This window comes from Pongo abelii, chromosome 3 (genome assembly GCF_028885655.2).
Source record: "Pongo abelii isolate AG06213 chromosome 3, NHGRI_mPonAbe1-v2.0_pri, whole genome shotgun sequence".
Taxonomy (NCBI): domain Eukaryota; kingdom Metazoa; phylum Chordata; class Mammalia; order Primates; family Hominidae; genus Pongo; species Pongo abelii.
In genome coordinates, this window is record NC_071988.2 from 191,127,609 (window position 1) to 191,152,732 (window position 25,124).

General features: G+C 42.4%; 1 protein-coding gene across 7 annotated transcripts in view; it reads right to left on the reverse strand.

The window, feature by feature from the left end:
• Positions 1-25,124, reverse strand: part of CBR4 (carbonyl reductase 4) — a 126,052-nt gene that overhangs the window by 77,675 nt on the left and 23,253 nt on the right. The gene's annotated exons all lie outside the window — the stretch shown is intronic.

The following is a 25,124-nucleotide window of genomic DNA, read 5'->3' on the forward strand; positions in this document are numbered from 1 at the left end:
GGGAGGCATGAGCCACCACGCCCGACCTCCTGTATAAACTATTAATAGCTACTGTACCATCAGCCACAAAATAGGTTGCAGAGGGATGCTCCAAGACCAAAGAAACAAAAAGCGCCTATGGGAGTATAATTACTGTGTCTCCACGCACAATAAAGATTAGCTGGTTGTTCAAAAACCTTTTTTTTTTTTAATGTCATGCCCAAGAACAGCTGGGGAACATCCAAATCCAATCACGATGAATGGCAGTACTCCCAGGATGGAATAACTAAAATGCACCTGACAGGAATATAGATCATCAGTAGTATAGTAACCCATCAAGCTAAATGCATAAATGGGATCCAGCACTTGGGAAATTTTGCTCTGACCAGCATGATCAAGCAAGCAGGTATACTTCTGTGGAAATGTCATCTGAGCCATCACAGAACAACACTCTGACAATTAATATCATTCAACTACACTCCCCTTGCTTGTGTTGCATGATTAGACAACTGTCTGGTTAAAATTTAGGCTGTTGTAGAAAACGAAGGTCTGAGTATGCATGTTCTCTCAAACTCTCTTCCCCTTAACCTCAGCTTTCTTGAGGCCACTAAGTTTTGTCAAAATCAATTGATTTTCTTATGTCATAATGCCAGACACAGAGCAAGGAAAGGAAAGTAAAAAATAAAGACGACCTTCAATCGAACCACACAATCCAATGGAAACAAGTAAAGCCTAAAAAGGTATTTTTCTCCCCACAAGCCAATGAACCTTCTCTCTTTTGGTAAGCAGTGGTAAAAATGTCATAGAATAGTATGCAATACTCTTCGTATCAAAGAAACCCAGCCACTATAACAACCACACAGAAGTCACTATCAAGAGAATGGGTATCAGCTGTAACTCCCCAAACTGAAGTATAAACATTAATATAAGAAATAACTCTAATGGAGGAGAAGACAAGGAAAACTTCTTGGATGATATGGTATTTGAGAGTAGCCTTGAAAACTAAGATTTCAATAAGCAAGAAACACTCTGTCAGGAAAGAAGGGTCTCCAAGGTTGAGGAAACATTGATTTAGTAGGTCAACAAATATTTATTGTTGCAAGTATGTGTAGACCACTGTGTTCAGCACTTTGAGTTACCATGAACCAGACTCTGAGGCTTATATTTCATTGGTCAGCATTCAGTCACATAGCCACACTTAGCTTTAAGGCAGTTTCGGACATGTTTTTTGTTTTTGTTTTGGTATCCATGTATCAAACTAAAAATTTGCAGATGACATGACTGTTTATTTAGAAACCCCATCATCTCAGCCCCAAATCTCCTTAAGTTGACTTCAGCAACTTCAGCAAAGTCTCAGGATACAAAATCAACATGCAAAAATCATAAGCATTCCTATACACCAATAATAGACAAACAGACAGCCAAATCATGAGTGAACTCCCATTCACAATTACTACAAAGAGAATAAAATACCTAGGAATACAACTTACAATGAATGTGAAGGACCTCTTCAAGGAGAACTACAAACCACTGCTCAACAAAATAAAAGACACAAACAGACGGAAAAACATTCCATGCTCATGAAGAATCAATATCGTGAAAATGGCCATACTGCCCAAGGTAATTTATAGATTTAATGCTATCCCCATCAAGCTACCACTGACTTTCTTCACAGAATTAGAAAAAACTACTTTAAACTTCATATGGAACCAAAAAAGAGCCCGCATCGCCAAGACAATCCTAAGCAAAAAGAACAAAGCTGGAGGCATCACACTACCTGACTTCAAACTATACTACAAGGCTACAGTAACCACAACAGCATGGTATTGGTATCAAAACAGATACATAGACCAATGGAACAGAACAGAGGCCTCAGAAATAACACCACACATCTACAACCATCTGATCTTTGACAAACCTGACAAAAACAAGCAATGAGGAAAGGATTCCCTATTTAATAAATGGTGCTGGGAAAACTGGCTAGCCATATGTAGAAAGCTGAAACTGGATCCTTTCCTTACACCGTATACAAAAATTAATTCAAGATGGATTAAAGACTTGAATGTAAAACCTAACACCATAAAAACCCTAGAAGAAAACCTAGGCAATACCATTCAGGACATAGACATGGGCAAAGAATTCATGACTGGAACACCAAAAGCAATGGCAACAAAAGCCAAAACAGACAAATGGGATCTAATTAAAGAGCTTCTGCACAGCAAAAGAAACTATCATCAGAGTGAACAGGCAACCTACAGAATGGGAGAAAATCTTTGCAATCTACCCATCTGACAAAGGGCTAATATCCAGAATCTACAAAGAACTTAAACAAATTTAGAAGAAAAAAACAAACAACCACATCAGAAAGTGGGCAAAGGATATGAACAGACACTTCTCAAAAGAAGACATTTATGCAGCCAACAAACATATGAAAAAAATGTTCATCATCACTGGTCATCAGAGAAATGCAAATCAAAACCAAAATGAAATACCATCTCATGCCAGTTAGAATGGCGATCATTAAAAAGTCAGGAAACGTGGCTCACGACTGTAATCCTAGCACTTTGGGAGGCCGAGGAGGGCAGACCACGAGGTCAGGAGATCAAGACCATCCTGGCTAACCGGTGAAACCCCGTCTCTACTAAAAATACAAAAAAAAAAAAAAAAAAAAAAAAAAGCCAGGCGTGGTGGCAGATGCCTGTAGTCCCAGCTACTCGGGAGGCTGAGGTAGGAGAATGGCATGAACCCGGGAGGCGGAGCTTGCAGTGAGCCAAGATCGCGCCACTGCATTTCAGCCTGGACGACAAAGCGAGACTCCGTCTCAAAAAAAAAAAAAAAAAAAAAAGAAAAAAGTCAGGAAACAAGAGATGCTGGAGAGGATGTGGAAAAATAAGAACTCTTTACACTGTTGGTGGGAGTGTAAATTACTTCAACCATGTGGAAGACAATGTGGCAACTCAAGGATCTAGAACCAGTAATTCCATTTGACCCAGCAATCCCATTACTGGGTATATACCCAAAGGATTATAAATCATGCAACTACAGGGCCGGGCACAGTGGCTCATGCCTGTAATCCCAGCACTTTGGGAGGCCGAGGCAGGCGGATCACAAGGTCAGGAGATCAAGACCATCCTGGCTAACATGGTGAAACCCAGTCCCTACTAAAAATACAAAAAACTAGCCGGGTGTGGTGGCAGGCACCTATAGTCCCAGCTACTCAGGAGGCTGAGGCAGGAGAATGGCAACCCGGGAGGCTGAGCTTGCAGCGAGCCCAGATCGCGCCACCGCACTCAGGCCTGGGCAATGGAACAAAACTCCGTCTCAAAAAAAAAAAAAAAAAATCATGCTACTATAAAGACACATGCACACGTATATTTATTGCAACACTGTTCACAGTAGCAAAGACTTGGACCCAACCCAAATGTCCATCAATGATAGAGTAGATTAAGAAAATGTGGCACATATACACCATGAAATACTATGCAGCCATAAAAAAGGATGAGTTCATGTCCTTTGCAGGGACATGGATGAAGCTGGAAACCATCATTCTAAGCAAACTATTACAAGGACAGCAAACCAAACACCGCATGTTCTCACTCACAGGTGGGAGTTGAACAATGAGAACACATGGACACAGGGCGGGGAACATTAGGCATCGGGGCGTGTCAGGGGGCTGGGGGCTGGGGAAAGGATACCATTAGGAGAAATACCTAATGTAAATGATGAGTTGATGGGTCCAGCAAACCAACATGGCACATGTATACCTATGTAACAAAGCTGCACATTGTGCACATGTACCCTAGAACTTAAAGTATAATTTTAAAAAAATAGGGAGTTCTATTATTATGAAGGAAAGGAACAATGGACCTTGGAAAACAACCAGCAGTCTCTGCTACCTAGGAAATAGGTCATTGAAAACAGAAATAAGCCAAAAGAAATTTCTAGGATGGTGGTGAAGGAAAGTCCCACTTTAAAAATTGTGCAGCACACTAAAAACCATTCAGTCCATACTGGAGCAGGTGGATGGGGAGTAGGCAAGAGGGGGTACTAAAAAGTGTATCTCAAACAAACAAAAACTGATAGACCATGGTATTGAGAGAAATTCTAGAGTTCTGTTGAGTTTGAAGGCAGAATAATAATAGACACATTTCAAACTACACAAATATAAAACAAAGCAATTACTAATGCCAGAAAATCTCCAAAAATGAGTATGGGAGGAAACATGATTATAGGATACTCCATGCCTCACCTGTTGTGGTAGCTCATCTCCAAAGATGGCCCTCAACACTACCTGATCTTTATACTCTCTTCTTCTAACCACCTCACTCTCTCACTTTCCATAATAACAAATTCAAACCTCCTCTACTCTCCTCAAACACCAGTGCCTTTCCTTTGCCACACCAAAAGCCAGCAAGTAATTTCTTAGAGAAAATAAAAGTCACCATTTGAGGTTGGTAATCGTGAATTTAGCATAAAACCAATCTGCCCTTTTTTATGACTTTCTAATATAGCCCGTATATTTTCCACAGGAACAAAATCAAAAGTTTATCATGTAAATTTATGGTTTTACCAAACAAGTGTGATAAAAATGCAAGGGAGAAAAGGATTGTAGGGCATTGCCAAAGTGTGTTACTGACTAACATGGTATCATCAGTAGAGTGGATCATGTTTCACTGAACGTCCAGGCAATCAAGGTCCCTTTGGACTATACTGTAACGGAGGGCAGAAGAGTTGATACAGTCCTAGGGCATGACCATAAATGTATACTTTTGTCAATTCCAAGTGCATGTGAACTCCTGATTCTCTTTCCTGACAGGCAGGAACTGAAAGAAGGCATTCTCCATGTCAATAGTTGCTTATGAAGTACCGTAGGCTATGTCCATCTCATCTAGCCAAGATACCATTTCTGGTACAGCAGCTGTGGCCAGGAAATTGCTTGATTAAAGGTACTGTAATAGTTCACCATCACCTGGCACATTCCATCCGTCCTTTGCAAGGACAGTCTCATTAATTAAGTAGGAATATGATAGGAATCACCATACTTCAACCATTAAGTCACTGAGACTGACATTAATCTCTGCCATTCTACCAGGATATAGTATAATTTCAGATTTACTATCTTGCACAGAAAGAGAAGGTTCAGTGGTTTCTATTTGTCTTTTCCTACCATGATAATTCTCTCTCCATAAGTCAAAGAACCAGTGTGATTGTTCTGCCTGTTATTAAATATGTCCATGCTGATTATGCATTCAGGAAGTGGGAAAATGACCACAGAGTATGCCTAGGGACACAGTGGACCCAACCGTAAAACAGATTTGGGCCAGCACTCCATTCATTACCCCATCTCCATATGCTCCCCTTAACATGGGAGCCACTATGGTGTTTTGGGTACCCAGGTAACAATGTTAGCTTGACTGTATTCCCAAGAATCTTTGAAACATCTGGTTAGATTCTTTTCTCCAGTGTACTGTTACTTGGACAAGTGAGCATAGATTCCTCTGAGAAAGGCTGGACAGCTGCTCTGTGTACATTTGCTGTATTATTGCAGGGTTCTTCATCAAGGAGACCCTTCAGTTGATTAGGTCTGGATCAGAGAACTGGTCCAAGTCTGGGAACTGAGCAAAAGATCATAATTTTTCATTACGGTAAACAGAATGATCCCCCTAGAGATGCCTATTCCCTAATCCTTGGATCCTGTGAATTTCACATGACATGGCTCATGGGATTTTGCAAATATAACTAAGGTTACACACTTCAAAATATAGATTATCCTGGATAATCTGGCTAAACCCAATATAATCACATGAACTCTTCAAAGAAATTTTTTCTAGCTGGTCAGAAAACAGCAGCAGAAGGATGGAGTTCGACAGATTCAAACCATGAGTGGGACTCAACCTGCCACTGCTAGTGGACTGAGCCTCCATGTTGCCCATGGAAACATGAGAAGGAATGCAGGCAGCCTCTAGAAGCAAAGACTGGCTGCCGGCTAACAGCAACAACAACAAAAACGGACCTCTCATATTTAAGAGATCCTGCTGATCTACATACTCTTCAACTTTGCAACTGAAATTGTAGTCCACAGACCAGTGGAATCAGCATCACTTGGAAATGTTAGAAATACAGCATTTCAGGCCCCACTCCAAATCTACTAAATCAAATGATGCATTTAAAAAAAGATCCATAGGTAATTCCTGCTGACGTTGGAGAAGCCCTGCCCTATATCAATTGATGTTATCCGACTTATTAATTTTTGCCACTCAAATGTCAATTGAAATTTCATGTGGTCTTGATTTGCATATCTCTAGTGTGAACACAGGTTCAACATATGTTGGCTGTTTCCTCTTCTGTGAAACGCCTGTTTTTTATCTTTTGCCCATCTTCCTATCGGGTTATCCTTATTGATTTACTGTTGCATTATATATTCTTGATACTGATTCTTTATTAGTTATCTATACTGCATAAAACTTTTTACCAGTTTGTAATCAGTCTTTGCTATCTTTAAGGGATTTTTTGATAAATAAAAGGACTTAATTTTAATATAGTCAATTTGACCAAACTTTTCTTTATGTTTAAGAACTCCCGCCACACCCCAGAATCAGAAAAATATTCACTTCCATATGTTCTACTAAGCATTTTATTTTGATATTTAAGTACTTTTTTCCATCTAGAATTTATCTTTGTGTATCATGTGAAGAACCAATTTCAATTTCTTCCCTACTTGATTTTTGCTTTATGTCCTCATCAATCCACAAAAGAACATTTTTTTGAGTAGACTATTTTTTTCAAATTATTATTATTTCAAGTTTTTAAGGAACAGGTGGTATTTGATTACATGGATAAGTTATTTAGGTGTGATTTCTGAGATTCTGATGTATCTATCACCTAAGCAGTGCACACTGCACCCAATGTGTAGTCTTTTGTCCCTCATCCCCCTCCTACCCTTCCCTGCAAGGCCCCAGAGTCCATTATGTCATTCCTAATGCCTTTGCTCCCACTCATAAGTGAGAACATATGATGTTTGGTTTTCCATTCCTGAGTTACTTCACTTAGACTAACGATCTCCAACTTTATCCAGGTTGCTGCGAATGCTGTTATTTCATTCCTTTTTATGGCTGAGTAGTAGTCCATGATATATATATATATATATATACCACATTTTCTTCATCTACTCGTTGGTTGATGGGCATTTAGTCTGGTTCCATATTTTTGCAATTGTGAACTGTGCTGCTATAAACATGTGTGTGCATGTGTCTTTTTCATAAAATGACTTCTTTTCCTCTGGGTAGATACCCCGGAGCGGGACTGCTGGATCAAATGGTAGTTCTACTTTTAGTTCTTTAAAGAATCTCCATACTGTTTTACACAGTGGTTGTACTAGTTTACATTCCCACCAGCATGTAAAGCTGTTTCCTTTTCACCATATCTACACCAACATCTATTTCTTTTTTTTTTATTTTTTAATTACGGCCATTCTTGTAGGAATAAGGTGGTATCACGTTGTGGTTTTGATTTGCATTTCCCTGATAATTAGTGATGTTGAGCATTTTTTCATATGTTTGTTGGCCATTTGTATATCTTTTTTTATATCTTTTTTGAGACAGGGTCTCACTCTGTCACTCAGGCTGGAGTGCAGTGGTGCAATCTTGGCTCACTGCAACCTCTGCCTCCCAGGTTCAAGCAATCCTCCCAACCTCAGCCTCCTGAGTAGCTGGGATCACAGGCACACACCACCACATCCAGCTAATTTTTTTTTTTTTTTTTTTTTTTTTTGTATTTTTAGTAGAGACAGGGTTTCACCATGTTGGCCAGGCTGGTCTCGAACTCCTGACCTCAAGCAATCCACCAGCCTTGGCCTCCCAAAGTGCTGGGATTAGAGGCATGGGCCACTGCACCTGGCCCATTTGTATATCTTCTTGTGATAATTGTCTACTCATGTCCTCAGCCCACTTTATGATAGGATTATTTGTTTTTTTTCTTGCTGATTTGAGTTCCTATAGATTCTAAATATTAGCCCTTTGTCAGATGGATAGTTTCTGAATATTTTCTCCCACTCTGTGAGTTGTTTATGCTGCTGGTTATTTCTTTTGCTGTGCAGAAGCTCTTTAGCTTAATTAAATCCCATCTATTTATCTTTGATTTTGTTGCATTTGCTTTTCGGTCCTTGGCCATGAACTCTTTAGGCCAAGGTCTACATGAATTTTTCCGATATTACCTTCTAGAACTTTTATGGTTTCGGGTCTTAGATTTAAGTCTTTGATTCATCTTGAATTGATTTTTGTATAAGGTGAGAGATGAGAACCCAGTTTCATTCTTCCACATGTGGCTTGCCAATTGTCTCAACACCATTTGTTGAATAGGGTGTGCTTTCCCCCACTTTATGTTTTCATTTGCTTTGTCAAAGATCAGTTGGCTATAAGTATCTGGCTTTATTTCTGGGTTCTCTATTCTGTTCCATTGGTCTACCTGTCTATATTTATACCAGTACCATGCTATTTGGTAAGTATAGCCTGTAGTATAGTTTGAAGTCGGGTAATGTGGTGCCTCCAGATTTGTTCTTTTTGCTTAGTCTTGTTTGGACTATGCAGGCTCTTTTTCGGTTCTACATGAATTTTAGGATTGCTTTTTCTAGTTCTGTGAAGAATGGTGATGATATTACGGCAGGAATTGCATTGAACTTATAGATTGCTTTTGGCAGTATGGTCATTTTCACAATATTGATTCTACACAGCCATGAGCATGGGATGTGTTTCCATTCGTTTGTGTCATCTATGATTTCTTTCAGCAGTGTTTTGTAGTTTTCCTTGTAGAGATCTTACACTTCCTTGGTTAGGTATATTCCTAAATATTTTCTTTTCTTTGCAGCTGTTGTAAAAGGGGTTAAGTTCTTGATTTGATTCTCAGCTTTGTCACTGTTGGTGTATAGCAGTGATATTTATGTGTATATACTGATTTTGTATCCTGAAACTTTACTGATTTCATTATCAGATCTAGAAGCTTTCTGAATGAGTCTTTAGGGTTTTCTAGGTATACGAGCATATCATCAGCAAACAGTGAGAGTTTGACTTCCTCTTTACCAATTTGGATGCCTTTCTCTTTCTCTTGTCTGATTGCTCTGGCTAGGACTTCTAGTACTGTGTTGAATAGAAGTAGCGAAAGTGGGCATCCTTGTTCCAGTTCTTAGAGGAAATATTTAAATGCTTCCCCATTCAGTATAATGTTGGTTGTGGGTTTGTCATAGATGGCTTTTATTACCTTAAGGTATGTTCCTTCTGTACCGATTTTGCTGAGGGTTTTACTCATAAAAAGCTGCTGGATTTTGTCAAATGCTTTTTCTGCATCTATTGGGATGATCATTATTTTTGTTTTTACTTCTGTTTATGTGGTGTATTGCATCTATTGGCTTGTGTATGTTACACCAACCTTGCAACCCCGTCATGAAATACACTTGATCATGGTGCATTATCCTTAATATGTTGTTGAATTCAGTTAGCTAGTATTTTGTTGTGGAGTTTTGCACCTATGTTCATTGGGGATATTGATATGTAGTTTTTTTTTGTTGTTTTTATTATGTTCCTTCCTAGTTTTGGTATACGGGTAATACTGGCTTCATAGAATGATTTAGGGAGGATTCTCTCTTTATCTTTTGGAATAGTTTCAGTAGGATTGGTACCAATTCTTTTCTTGTCGCCCGTGATGGAATCCAATGGTGTGATCTCGGCTCACTGCAACTTCCACCTCCTGGATTCAAGCAATTCTCCTGCCTCAGCCTCCCAAGTAGCTGGGATTACAAGCACCTGCCACCACATCCAGCTAATTTTTGTATGTTTAGTAGAGATGGAGTTTCACCATGTTGGCCAGGTTGGTCTCAAACTCCTGACCTCAGGTGATCCACCTGCCTTGGCCTCCCAAAGTGCTGGGATTACAGGTGTGAGCCACCACACCCAGCCCCAATTCTTCTTTGAATGTCTGATAGAATTCAGTCATGAATCCATCTGGTCCTAGCCTTTCATTGTTGGCAATTTTTTAATTACTCTTTTAATCTCGCTACTTGTTTAATTACTCTTTTAATCTCGCTACTTGTTATTGGTCTGTTCAGAATTTCTATTTCTTCCTGGTTTAATCTACGAGGGTTGTATATTTCCAGGAATGTATCTATCTCCTCTAGGTTTTCTAGTTTGTGTGCATAAAGGTGTTCATAGTAGTCTTGAATGATCTTTATCCATTCTGCCATTCTGTATCTTTTAAGTGGACCATTTACACCATTTATAGTCAACTTTAGTATTGAGATGTAAAGTACTATTCTATTCATCATGCTAGTTGTTGCCTGAATACCTTGGGCTTTTTTTCATTGTGTTATTGTTTTATAGATCCTGTGAGATTTATGCTTTAAGGAGGTTCTATTTTGGTGTATTTCAAGATTTTCTTTCAAGACTTAGGACTCCTTTCAGCATTTCTTATAGTGCTGGCTTGGTAGTGGCGAATTCTCTCAGCATTTCTTTGTCTGAAAAAGACTTTATCTCTCCTTCATTTATGAAGCTTAGTTTCACTAGATACAAAATTATTGGCTGATAATTATTTTGTTTAAGGAGGCTAAAGAGAGGACCCCAATCGCTTCTGGCTTGCAGGGTTTCTGCTGAGAAAACTGCTGGAAATCCGATAGGTTTTCCTTTATAGATTACCTGATGCTTTTGCTTTACAGCCGTTAAGATTCTTTCCTTCATCTTGACTTTTGATAACCTGATGACCATGTGCCTAGGTGATGATGTTTTGTGAAGAATTTTCCAGGTGTTCTTTGAGGTTCTTGTATTTAGATGTCTAGATCTCTGGCAAGATTAGGGAAGTTAGATTGTTCCCTCAAATAAGTTTTCCAAACTTTTAGATTTCTCTTTCTTATTCCTCAGGAACACCAATTATTCTTAGATTTGGTCATTTAACATAATTCCCAAATTTCTTGGAGGCTTTGTTCTTTTTTTATTCTCTTTTGTTTTTGTTGGATTGGGTTAATTCAAAAGCCTTGTCTTTGGGCTCTTATGTTTTCTTCTATTTGTGCAATTCTATTGCTGAAACTTTTCAGTGTATTTAGCATTTCACTAAGTGTCTGTTTCATTTCCGGATTATGATTGTCTTTTCTTTATGATATCTATTTCTCTGTTTCATCCATATCCTGTATTTTTTTTTTTTATTTCTTTAAGTTGGTTTTCACCTTTCTCTGGTATCTCCTTGAGTAGCTTAAATAATCAACCTTTTGAGTTCTTTTTCTGGCAATTCAGAGATTTATTCTTGGTTTGGATCCATTGCTGGAGAGCTAGTGTGATCTCCTGGGGATGTTATTAAAGAATCTTGTTTTGTCATATTACCAGAGTTACTTTTCTGATTTCTTCTGATTTGGGTAGATTGTTTCAGTGGAAAGATCTGGGACTCAATGGCTGCTGTTCAGGTTCTGTTCCATGGGGTGATCCCTTGATGTGGTTCTCTCCCCCTTCCTCTAGGAATGGGGCCTCCTGAGAGCCAGACTGCAGTGATTGTTACTGCCCTTCTGGGTCTAGCCACCCTTCAGGGCTACCAGGCTCCAGGCTGGTACTGGGGAATGTCTGCAAAGAGTACTGTGATGTGATCCATCTTCAGGTCTCCCAGCCATGGATACCAGCACCTGCTCCATTGGAGGTGGCAGGGGAGTAAAGTGGACTCTGTGGGAGTCCTTGGTTGTAATTTAGTGCACTGGTTTTCTTGAATGCTGGTTATGTTAGCAGTGAAGTTGTCACAAGGACAGACTCAGGACCTCTAGTTAGCTAGGGTGTGGCAGGTGGTAGAACTACCTGTTGTTTTCTCCTTCTCTAGAGCAGAGTTGTTCTGAGTTGCTGTAGTGGCTTGAGTTCATTGGCCTCTAGCGAGGAAGTGATGCTTTCAAGAGCTTGCCAGCTGCAGTAGTAGAAGGGAGATATAATCTTGCCCTACTTTGGCACTGGAGTTATATCCAGTCAACCAGCAAGCTGGGCTGAGATCTTGCCGCAAGCTACAAGCCTTCCTGCTGAGAAAGCAAGCAGGGCTCTCAGGCCTTGCCTCCCCACCTGCCCACACGTTCAGCTGCAGCTTCTGTGCTCATATATGCACTTCCCATTTGCCCCTCACCCCAGATGCTACTCAGGAAAGTTCATGCTTAGTCAAAATTATCACAAATTTCAGCTAGGAGCTTCCTTCACTCTGCAGCCCCTTCCCAATTCTGCTGGCTGCCTTCCCTTCCCCAAGGACCTCTGTGAGGTAAGGCCAGGAATAGCTTCCGTGGGCTCGAGCTAAGGACTGGGAGTACCTACAGGGCTCCTCCTGCTGCTTCTTCTACTTTTATATTTCACTTGGCTCCCTAAATCCATTTTGTCATGCGTGTCCATGTGAAGACTCCACCAAACAGGCTTTGTGTGAGCAACAAGGCTGTTTATTTCACCTGGGTGCAGGCGGGCTGAGTCCGAAAAAGGAGTCAGCAAAGGGTGGTGGGATTATCATTAGTTCTTATAGGTTTGGGATAGGCGGTGGAGTTAGGAGCAATTTTTTGTAGGCAGGGGGTGGATCTTGCAGTACATTCTCAAGGGTGGGAAGAATATTACAAATTACCTTCTTAAGGGCAGGGAAGGATATTACAAAGTACATTTTTAAGGGCGGGGAAGATATTACAAAGCATCTTCTTAAAGGTGTGGAGGGTGTATCCTATGAAGTACATTCACAAGGGTGGGGGAATATCGCAAAGTATATTATCGCAAGGGCAGGGAGGGTGTATTGTCACAAAGTCAATTTATCAGTTAGGGTGGGGCAGGAACAAATCACAATGGTGGAATGTCATCAGTTAAGGCAGGAACTGGCTATTTTCACTTCTTTTGTGGATCTTCACTTGCTTCAGGCCATCTGGATGTATACATGCAGGTCACAGGGGATATGATGGCTTAGCTTGGGCTCAGAGGCCTGACACATTTCCCCAGTGGTTATGTGTGTGCGGAAGCCAACTATTCCCCCCCTCACACTTTGGGAACTCACAGTTTTTTGCTGTCTCACAGCATTTGCAGTGACAAGCCACTTCTTACAAAGGGTCTGTGAATTCTTTCAGTTTTCCTGATATGTTCCTGTGGTGGGTTCTTGGAGTAAAAGTTCACAGTGTGAGTCTCCAGACCCTGTTCTGTCCATCTAAGCGGGAGCTGCACATTAGTCCTGTCTCCTATCTGCCATCTTTTCCAGCATCTCCCCCACAAAAACAATTCTTATTGAAGTTACCAATGATTTTCATGTTAGCAATCCATCTTATATGCCTAGCAGTATTGATATCAAGAACTCCTTCCTTCAAGAAAAGTTTATTTCATCAGCTTCTAGCACTCATCTTTCTCCTGATTTTCTACTTACTGCTCCAACTAGTCCTTCTTAGACTCCTTTGCAGGCTCATCTATCTCCAACCTGTCAGTAAATGCTGCTGGTGTTCCTCAAGGTTCCATCCTATGCTCACACATAGAACAGTGCCTGACACATAGTAAATACTGAGTATTTGCGATTATCATCTAAACTCTCACTCTAAACTCTCTACCTAAGCAATCCCTTCCATTCCTTAATGCTCAAAATTTTAGTAACTGTTTCTACACAGATGATACATTTCTTGCCCAGATTTCCCCTCTGAGTTTCTGACCCATACATATTTGATGTCTCCTATTCTATCTCCAAAGCACCTGAAAGCAGCATGTTTAAAATTAAACTCATGATCTCCCTGCCGAATACCAACAAACCTGCTCTTATGCAGTGTTTTTTTGTGAATGACCACCACTCATCCAGATTTATACATCAGAAACACATTTCCTAGATTCAGTTCATCACGAAGTATTGTTGATTTCCTAAATCTCATTAGACCACTTGTCTCCATTTCTATTCTCACTATCCTAGACTCAATTTTCCATTACCTCTCACATGAACTACTACAAACATGGGTCTTGCTGCACTATTTAAGCCCCTTTCAACCTTTTCTCCAAACTACAGCCAGAATCATCTTTCCTAATGCATCATGTATCCTCCTATTTGAAATCTTTCAATATTTCTTCGGATAAAGTTCAAAACCCTTAACATGGCCTCCAAAGATCTGCATCATCTAGACCTACAGCCTCATCTCATACCCATGCTCTCTTCCTCTGCATTCCAGGCATCGTGGCTGTTCAATTCCTGACTCACAATGTTCTTTGCCATCAAAAGATCTTTACCCATGCTGTTCCTTCTGAATGAAAGGCTTTACAGTCAGCCCTCTGTGTCTGTGTGATCACTTCCTTGGAGTCAACTAACTGCAGATCAAAAATATTTGGGGGAGGGAAGTGGCAAGATGGCTGACTAGAAGCAGCTAGTGTGTGCTGCTCTCACAGAAAGGAGACAGAGTGGCCAGTAAACACTAGCTCTTTAACTAAACAGTCCAAGAGGACATGTTGGGATTCATCAAGGAAGCAATGTAGTCAACATAGAACAGAAAAAAGCAAGACAGGACAGCTGCCCACCTGGGATTGGCACACTGCCAAGTGAGGCTCCCCACTGCAGGAAAATGGTGAATAAGAGCCCCAGGAACCCATGTTTCTGCCATGAACCTTTGCAATTTCAGGCTCTGGAGACCTCCCCTGACCCCCTTCCCCTGCGGCCTCCAGGCTGACACAGAAAGCGTGTGGAGTGTGCCACTCAGGCACAAATGGAGTGCCAAGGGTCTTGGAACAGTGCGCACTCCTGCACCAGCAGCTGTAGCTTTGCCAGCAAGGGAGGCCAGGTTCTCACACATACCCCCAGGAGAGAGGCTGCATCCACAGTACTGAGAAGCAGACGAACTACAGGCCTTGCCCCAACTACACCTCCCTAGGCAAAGCCCACTGGCCTGGGATCCCAGTGCAGCCACCCCACCCCTGCCTGAGCTCTCAGGCTGGTAGCAGTGCTGCAATTCCCTGGAACAGAGCTCCCAGGAGTAAAAGACAGGCTCGCCATTTTTGCTGCTGCACAGCCCCCACCCCAACTGCTATCAGAATCAGGAGGGAGCAAAGAGGTTAAGGACTATCTTGAGCCTCCAGCACAGCATAGCATGCCTTGCAGAAAAAGAGGCCACACTATTTTCCACACAGGTCCCTCCTCCTGTTACTCCTCCTTGGGCAGGGCCTTCAGACTTGCCCCCAACAAGCCTCCCTCCCTGCCCCCACACCCCAAGCACAGTCACCCTACCCCCACTGAGCTCTCAGCTGGTAGTAGCTCTGCACTTCCCTAGGATGGAGTTCCCAGTGGTAGCAGGCAGGCCCGCCATTTTTTGCCACTACTGCAGCCCCTGACCCTACTGCCCTCTGGCTCGGAACCTAAAGAAGAGCTTAAGGACTATCACAAGCCCCCAGCACAGCACAGCTCCCTTATAGAAAAGCAACCAGACTGTTTTCCACACAGGTCCCTGTCCACGTGCTACTCCTTACTACACAGGGCCTCCTGGACCGGGCCCCCAGCACAGCCACCCAGCCCCCACCTGATCAGTCAGTGGAAGCTCTGTGTTTGCCTGGTGAGGAAATCCCAGAGACAACCCTCTGCCATTGCGGCTTCAGTGGTACGGCCCTAGCTGCCCTTGGGCTGAAGAACGAACAAAGAGCCTGGTTGCTTCACTGGTACTTCCAGCATGTCACAGCCACCACAGGGAGAGGAACCAGTCTCTCTTCCCTATGAGCCCCCACTGCCTACTCTTCACTATGTAGGGCCTCTGGCTTTGGCCCCCAGAGCAGCCGCCCCACCCCCAGCTGAATATTCCCATTCGCAGTGGCTCTGCATTTCCCAGGGGCGGAGCTCCCACGGGAAACTGACAGCTCCTCTGCCACTGCCACTGCAGTGGTACTGCCCTTGCTAACTACCTTCAGACTGGGGAAGAAAGAAAGACCGAGTGCCTTACTCGTGTCACCTCCAGCATGCAGCAGCCGCCCTATGAAGAGGCTAGTCTGTCTTCCCTGTGAGCCCCCAATTCCCCTGCTCTTCACCAGGCAGGGCCCCCCCCGCCCCAGCTTGGGCCCACAATACACTGGGATGATTATTCTGATTGACAATGGCTATGTATATCCCTGGGGTGCAACCAAAAGAGACACATGAAAAGCCCTCTACCACTGACACTGCCAAGGCCCCCCACTCTGCTACCCCCAAGACGGAGAGAGAACAAAAAGTCTGGCTTGCCCCAGGGCTGCAGTGCCAAGCCTGGGAGTACCAAGCTGAGGTCTGCAGCACTCAAGTGGGAGAGGAGCCCACACCCTCCTCTCCCACTTGAGAGGAGGCTCACTTGGAGCACTGAGAAGGTACATGACTGCAAATGGAAGGAAATACAAAGGAGCCACAGGGCTGAGCAAGAGCCTACCTACTGGCCAGTATGCTTAAACACATCACAGCCCAAACTTCAACACCAAAAATGCTTTGCTAATATACCGCCTATGAAAACACAGATAAGAATTCAGCCACAAATAGACCAGGTGTGGTGGCTCACGCCTGTAATCCCAGCACTTTGGGAGACAGAGGCAGGCAGATCACTCGAGGTCAGGAGTTCAAGACCAGCCTGGCCACCATGGTGAAACCCTGTGTCTACTAAAAATGCAAAAATTAGCCAGGTGTGGTGGCACATACCTGTCATCCCAGCTACTTGGGAGGCTGAGGCAGAAGAATCACTTGAACCTGGGAGATGGAGGTTGTGGTGAACTGAGATCATGCCACCACACTCCAGCCTAAGCAACAGAGCAAGACTCTGTTTCAAAAAAAGAAAGAAAGAAAAAAGAATTCAACCACAAATAAAGACCCTGCACAGACTTGGCTCTCTGAAAACATCCAGAAATGAAGGCAACTGACTATAGTCAAGTTACACCACGGTTAAAGGAACATTAGCGCCCACACAGATGAGAAACAGCCAGTGCAATAACTCTGGCAACTCTAAAAGCCAGACAGTCTCCTTATTTACAAATGACCACACTAGCTCCCCAACATTGATTCTTAACCAGAAGAAAATGGCTGAAATGACAGACACAGAATTCAGAATCTAGATGGCAATTAAGATTATCAAGATTCAGGAGACAACTGAAACCCATTCCAAGGAATCTAAGGAATCCAGTAGAACAATTCAAAAAATAAAAATATGAAAATAGCCATTTTAAGAAAGAACCAGGCCAGGCGTGGTGGCTCGCACCTGTAATCCCAGCACTTTGGGAGGCCAAGGTGGGTGGACTGCTTGAGGGCAGGAGTTCAAGACCAGACTGGCCAGCATGGTGAAACCCAGTCTCTACTAAAAATGCAAAAATTAGCCAGGCTTGGTGGTGCATGCCTGTAATCCCAGCTACTTGGGAGGTTGAGGCAGGAAAATTGCTTGAACCCAGGAGGCAGAGGTAGCAGTGAGCCAAGATCGCATCACTGCACTCCTAGGCAAAAGAGTGAATGAGACTCAGTCTCAAAAAAATAAAATAAAAATAAAGAAAAGAAAGAACCAAACTGAGGTGACAGAGCTGAAAACCTCCCTATAAGAATTTCTTAACAATCAGAAGTATTAATAGCAGAACAGATCAAGCTGGGGAAAGAATCTCAGAGCTCAAAGAACAGTTCTTCAAATTAACTCAGTCAGATAATAAAGAGAATTTTTTTAAATGAACAAAACCTCCAAGAAATATGGAATTATGTAAAGATGCCAAATCTATGACTCATTAGCATCCCTGAAAGAGAAGGGTAGGTCATGTACAAAGGAAACTCCATCGGCTAACAACAGAACTTTCAGCAGAAACACTACAAGCCAGAAGAGATTTGGGGCTTATATTCAGCATCCTTAAAGAAAAGAAATTCCAACCAAGAATTTCATATGCAGTCAAACTAAGCTTCATAAGTGAAGGAAAAATTACATCCTTTTCAGACAAGCAAATGCTAAGGGCATTTGTTACCACCAGGTCTGCCTTACAAGAGGTCCATAAGAGAGTACTAAATATGAAAATGAAAGACCATTACTGATCACCACAAAAACACACTCAAGTACACACACTATTAACACTATAAAACAAATATATTAATACAATCAAGTCTACATAACAATCAGCTAAAAACATGATGACAGGATAAATTCCACACATAACAGTACTAATCTTGAATGTAAACAGGTTAAATGCCCCTCTTAAAAAGCACAGCATGGCAAACTGGATAAAGAAGCAAGGCCCAACTGTATGCTGTCTTCAAGAGACCATCTCACATAGAAGGACACTCACATGCTCAAAGTTAAGGGATGGAAGAAATCTATCAAGCAAATGGAAAACAAAAAGGAGCAGGGGTTGCTATTCTTATTTCAGACAAAACCAACTTTAAACCAACAATGATCAAAAAGGACAAAGAAGGGCATCACATAATGATAAAAAGGTTCAATTCAACAACAAGACTTAACTATCCTAAAAATACATATGCAGTCAACATTGGAGCACCCAGATTCACAAAACAAGTTCATAGAGACTTACAAAGAGATGTAGATAACCACAAACTAATAGTAGGAGACTTCGACATCCCACTGAAAGTACTGGGCAGATCACTGAGGCAGAATACTAACAAAGATATTCAGGATCTAAACTTGATACTTGACCAAATGAACCTAACAGACATCTACAGAACACTCCACTCAAAAACAACAGAATATACATTCTTCTCATCGGCACAAGGAACATACTCTAAAACTGACTACACACTCGGTCATAAAGCAATTCTCAACAAATTCAAAAAACCAAAATCATACCAACCTCACTCTCATACCACAGCACAGTAAAAACAGAAATCAATACCGACAAGATCTCTCAAAACATACAATTAAATGGACATTAAACAATCTACTCCTGAATGACTTTTGGGTAAACAATGAAATTAAGGCTGAAATCAAGAAATTATCTGAAACTAATTAAAACAAAGATGCAACATATGAAAATCTCTGGGACACAGCTAAAGTAGTGTCAAAAGCAAAGTTTACAGCACTAAATGCCCACATACATCAAAAAGTTAGAAAGATCTCAAATTAACAACCTAACATCACACCTAGGGAACCTGAAAAACAAGAACAAACCAACTCCAAAGCTAGCAGAAGAACAGAACCAAAATCAGAGCTGAACTGAATGAAATAGATGAGAAAAACCATACAAAAGATTAACAAAACCAAAAGTTGGTTCTTTAAAAGAATAAATAAGATTGATAGACTGCTAGCTATACTAATTTTTTAAAAAAGGGACAAGATCCAAAGAAACACAATCAGAAATGATAAAGGGGACATTACCACCAACCCCACAGAAATTTTTTTTAATCCTCAGAGACCATTACAAACACCTCTATGCACATAAACTAGAAAACCTAGAAGAAACGGATAAATTCTTAAACATATTATCTCCCAAGATTGAACCAGGATGAAATTGACACCCTACACAGACAAATAACAAACAGTGAGTAAATCAGTAATAAAAATCCTACCAGCTAGAAAAAGCCCTGGACAAGAAAGATTCACAGCTGAATTCTACCAGATGTAAAAAGAACTGGTACCAATTCTATGGAAACTATTCCAAAAAGTCAAGGAGGGACTCCTTCCTAACTCATTCTATGAGGCAAACATCATTCTGACACCAAAACCTGGCACAGACATAATGAAAAAAAAGAAAACTTTGGGCCAGTATCTCTGATGAACATAGATGCAAAAATCCTCAACAAAATACTGGCAAACCAAATCCAGCAGCACATGAAAAAGCTAATCCACCATGATCAAGTAGGCTTTATTCCTGGGATGCAAGGTTAATTCAACATAGGCAAATCAATAAATGTGATTATCACATGAACAGAACTAAAAACAAAAACCATAGAATCTTCACAAGAGACAAGAGAAAAGGCTTTAGGTAAAATTCAACATCTCTTCATCTTAAAAACCCTCAACAAACTAAGCATTGAAGGTACATACCTCAAAATAATAAAAGCCATCTAAACAAATCCATAACCAATATCATACTGAACAGGCAAAAGCTGGAAGCATTCCCTCTGAGAACTGCAACAAGACAAGGATGCCCACTCTTACCACTCCTATTCAATGTAATATTATAAGTCCTAGCCAGAGCAATCAGGCAAGAGAAAGAAATAAAGTTCATTCAAATAGGAAGAGGGGAAGTAAAATGATCTCTCTTCACAGATGATGTAATGCTATACTAGAAAACCCTATCGTCCATGCCCAAAGGCTCCTAGATCTGATAAACATCTTCTGCAAAGTTTCAGGATACAAAATCAACATACAAAAATCAGTAGTATTTCTCTATATAAATAACATCCAAGATGAAAGCCAAATAAAGAATGCAATTCCATTCACAATAGCCACACAGATAAAATACTTAGCAATACAGCTAACCAGAGAGGTAAAGCAATTCTACAATGAGAATCATAACACACTGCTGAAAAAATCAGAAGCAATACAAACAAATGAAAAAAAAAATTCTATGCTCATGCACAGGAAGAATCAATATTGTTAAAATGGCCACACTGCCCAAAGCAATTTACAGATTCAATGCTATTCCTATCAAACTACCAATGACATTTTTAACTTAATTACAAAAAACCATTCTAAAATTCATTTGGAACCAAAAAAGAGCCAGAGTTATAGCAACAGCAATCCTAAGCAAAAAGAACAAAGCTGGAGGCATCACACTACTCAACTTCAAAATATATGAAAAGGCTACAGTAACTAAAACAGCATTGTACTGGCACAAAAGCAGACACACAGACCAATGGAACAGGTTAGAGAACCCAGAAATAAAGCTGCACACCTAAAACTATCAAATCTTCAACAAAGTCGACAAAAACAAGCAATGGGGAAAGGACTTCCTATTCAATAAATAGCGCTGGGATAACTGGCTAGACATATGCAGAAAATTGAAACTGAACCCCTACCTTTCACCATACACAAAAATCAACTCAGGATGCATTAAAGACTTAAATGTAAAAACTAAAGCTACAAAAACCCTAGAAGAAAACCTAAGAAATACCATTGTGGACATGGGCCCAGGTAAAAACTTGATGAAGATTCCAAAAGCAAATGCAAGAAAAACTAACAAGTGGAACATAATTAAAGAGTTTCTGCATAGCAAAAGAAACCATCAACAGAGTAAACAGACAACCTACAAAATGGGAGAATATATTTGCAAACTATGCATCCAACAAAGGTCTAACATCCAGAATCTATCAGGAACTCAAATCAACAAGCAAAAAATGACAACATTAAAAAATGGGCAAGGACATGAACAGACATTTCTCAAAAGAAGACATACGTGCAGCCAACAAGCATATGAAAAAATGCTCAATATCACTAAACATTAGGGAAATGCAAATCAAAACCACCACAAGATACCATCTCACACCACTCAGATTGGCTATTATTAAAAAAGCTAAAAAACAACAGATGCTGGTAGTTGTGGAGAAAAGAGAACGTTTATACGCTGCTGGTGGGATATAAATTAGTTCAGCCACTGTGGAAAACAGTCTGGAGATTTCTCAAAGAACTTAAAATGGAACTACCATTTGACTCAGCAATCCCATTACTGCATATATTCCCAAAGGAATAGAAATGATTCTACCATGAAGACTCATGCCCTCATTGCAGCACTGTTCACAACAGCAAAGACATGGAACCAACCTAGATCCCCATCAATAGCAGACTGGATAAAGAAAATGTGGTACATATGCACCATGGAATACAACACAGCTACAAAAAAAAATTAGATCATGAGATCATGACCTTTGCAGCAACATGAATGGTGCTGGAGGCCATTATCCTAAGTATCCTAATACCACATGTGAAAACGTGGCATTTGGTTTTCTGTTCCTGCATTAATTCATTTAGAATAAGTGGGAGCTAAACACTGAGTATACATGGACACAAAAAAGGGAACAATACACACTGGGGCCTACTTGAAAGTGGAGGGTGGGAGGATGGAGAAGATTGAAAAACTACCTATCAGGTATTATGCTGATGACCTGGGTGACAAAATTATCTGTACACCAAACCCCTGTGACATGTAATTTACCCATATAACAAACCTACACATATACCCCCTAAATCTAAAATAAAAGTTGGAAAGGAAAAAAAAGAAAATATCCAGGGGGAAAAAAGAACAATAAAAATAAGAACAATTAAAAATAATGCAAATAAAAAACAATCCCCCTCCCCCTCCCCCTCCCTCTCCTTTTTTCGGTCTCCCTCTGTTGCCAAAGCTGGACTGTGCTGCCGTGATCTCGGCTCGCTGCAACCTCCCTGCCTCGGGCTCCTGTGACTCTCCCGCCTTGGCCTGCCGAGTGCCTGGGATTGCAGGCGCGCGCTGCCACACCTGAATGGTTTTTGTATTTTTGGTGGAGACGGGGTTTCGCCGTGTTGACTGGGCTGGTCTCCAGCTCCTGGCCTCGAGTCATCTGCCTGCCTCGGCCTCCCGAGGTGCTGGGATTGCAGACGGAGTCTCGCTCACTCAATGCTCAATGGTGCTCAGGCTGGAGTGCAGTGGCGTGATCTCGGCTCGCTACAACCTCCACCTACCAGCCTCCTGCCTTGGCCTCTTAAAGTGCTAAGATTACAGCCTCTGCCCCGCCGCCACCCCGTCTAGGAAGTGAGGAGCATCTCTGCCTGGCCGCACATCGTCTGGGATGTGAGGAGCCCCTCTGCCCGGCCGCCCCACCTGGGAAGTGAGGAGCGCCTCTGCCCGGCCGCACCGTCTGGGAAGTGAGGAGCGCCTCTGCCCGGCCGCCATCCCGTATAGGAAGTGAGGAACGTCTCTGCCCGGCCGCCCATCTTCTGGGATGTGAGGAGCGCCTCTGCCCGGCTGCCCCGTCTGGGAAGTGAGGAGCGCCTCTGCCCAGTCGCCCAACGTCTGGGAAGTGAGGAGCACCTCTGCCCGGCCGCCCCGTCTGGGAGGTGACGAGTGCCTCTGCCCGGCTGCCACCCCGTCTGGGAGGTGAGGAGCACCTCTGCCTGGCCGCCACCCCGTCTGGGAGGAAGTGAGGAGCGCCTCTGCCCGGCTGCCCCATCTGGGAAGTGAGGAGCGCCTCTGCCCGGCCGCCACCCCATATGGGAAGTGAGGAGCGCCTCTGCCTGGCCACCTCGTCTGGGAGGTGAGGAGTGCCTCTGCCCGGCCACCCCGTCTGGGAGGTGAGGAGTGCCTCTGCCCTGCCGCCACCCTGTCTGGGAGGAAGTGAGGAGCACCTCTGCTAGGCTGCCCCGTCTGGGAGATGAGGAGCGCCTCTGCCTGGCCGCCACCCCATCTGGGAGGAAGTGAGGAGCGCCTCTGCCCGGCTGCCCCACCTGGGAAGTGAGGAGCGCCTCTGCCTGGCCACCCCATCTGGGAGGTGAGGAGCGCCTCTGCCCGGCCGCCCAGTCTGGGAAGTAAGGAGCGCCTCTGCCCGGCCGCCCTGTCTGGGAGGTGAGGAGCGCCTCTGCCTGGCTGCCACCCCGTCTGGGAGGAAGTGAGGATTGCCTCTGCCCGGCCGCCACGTCTGGGAAGTGAGGAGCGCCTCTGCCAGGCGGCCCCGTCTGGGAAGTGAGGAGCGCCTCTGCCCAGCCGCCCTGTGTGGGAGGTGTACCCAACAGCTCCGAAGAGACAGCGACCATCAGGAGCGGGCCATGAGGACGATGGCGGTTTTGTTGAAAAGAAGTGGGGGAAGTGTGGGGAAAGGAAGGAGAGATCAGATTGTTGCTGTGTCTGTGTAGAAAGAGGTGGGCATAGGAGACTCCATTTTGTTCTGTACTAGGAGAAATTCTTCTGCCTTGGGTGGCTGTTGATCTATGGCCTTTCCCCCAGCCCCGTGCTCTCTGAAACATGTGCTGTGTCAACTCAGGGTTAAATGGATTAAGGGCGGTGCAAGATGTGCTTTGTTAAACAGATGCTTGAAGGCAGCATGCTCTTTAAGAGTCATCACCACTCCCTAATCTCAAGTACCCAGGGACACAAACACTGCAGAAGGCCTCAGGGACCTCTGCCTAGGAAAACCAGAGACCTTTGTTCATGTGTTTATCTCCTGACCTTCTCTCTACTATTATCCTATGACCCTGCCATATCCCCCTCTCCGAGAAACACCCAAGAATGATCAATAAATACTTCATAAAAAAAAAAACAATATAACAGCTATTTTCATTGCATTAGATATTATAAGTAATCTAGAGATGATGTAAAGTATATGGGAGGATATGCATAAGCTATATGCAAATACTACACCATTTTATGTAAGGGACTTGAGCATCCACAGATTTTGGTACTCTCAGAGGATCCTGGAACCAATCCCCAAAGATACTGAGGGCCAACTGTACTCTAACTTTAGTTCAACAATCCTTGCCTCAGAGAAGCCATTCCTGACCTTCTAGAATAGGTCAAATTCCCCTAATTATTTAATAGCAACAAGAGCTTCTTATTTTTGTAATGCATATTTTGGTTGCAATTTTATATGTGTGTGATTAAGTCTGCTTGACCCCACCATACTGTATTACTCTGTGAGCTCCAGAAACTTAGTTCATTTTTTTGTTGTTTTTTTCTCACCATTCTACCTCCTATGACTAGCAGTGTTACATATGTAGTATGAATAAATAAATATTTCGTGAATGAATGAACAATCTGAATCCTTAAGAATTTTTCCTGGCCGGGCATGGTGGCTCATGCCTGTAATCTAGCACTTTCAGAGGCCAAGGCAGGAGGACCACTTGAGGCCAGGAGTTCAAGACCAGACTGGGCAACACAGTGAGACCTTGTCTCTACAAAAAAATATAAAAAATTAGTCACGCATGGTTAATACCTGTTGTCTCAGCTACTTGGGAGGCTAAGGCAGGAAAATCATTGGAGCCCAAGAGTTGGAGACGGCAGTGAGCTGTGATCATGCCACTGCCACTCCAGCAGAGGCAACACAGCAAAACCCTATCTCAAAATAAATTAAGTAATTTAATTAAATAAATAAATAAGTATCTTAAATGTATCTCCACATTTCCCTCACCCTGCCTACCACTTATTGAAATTTCCAGGGAGGGGGGCTCCTGATGTATGTTTCAAATTTATTTTTAAAAATATTCTCCAGGTAATACTGATACCATCTCCATTTGGATTATTAGGCCAAAGCTTTCTAATTAAATTGCTGGT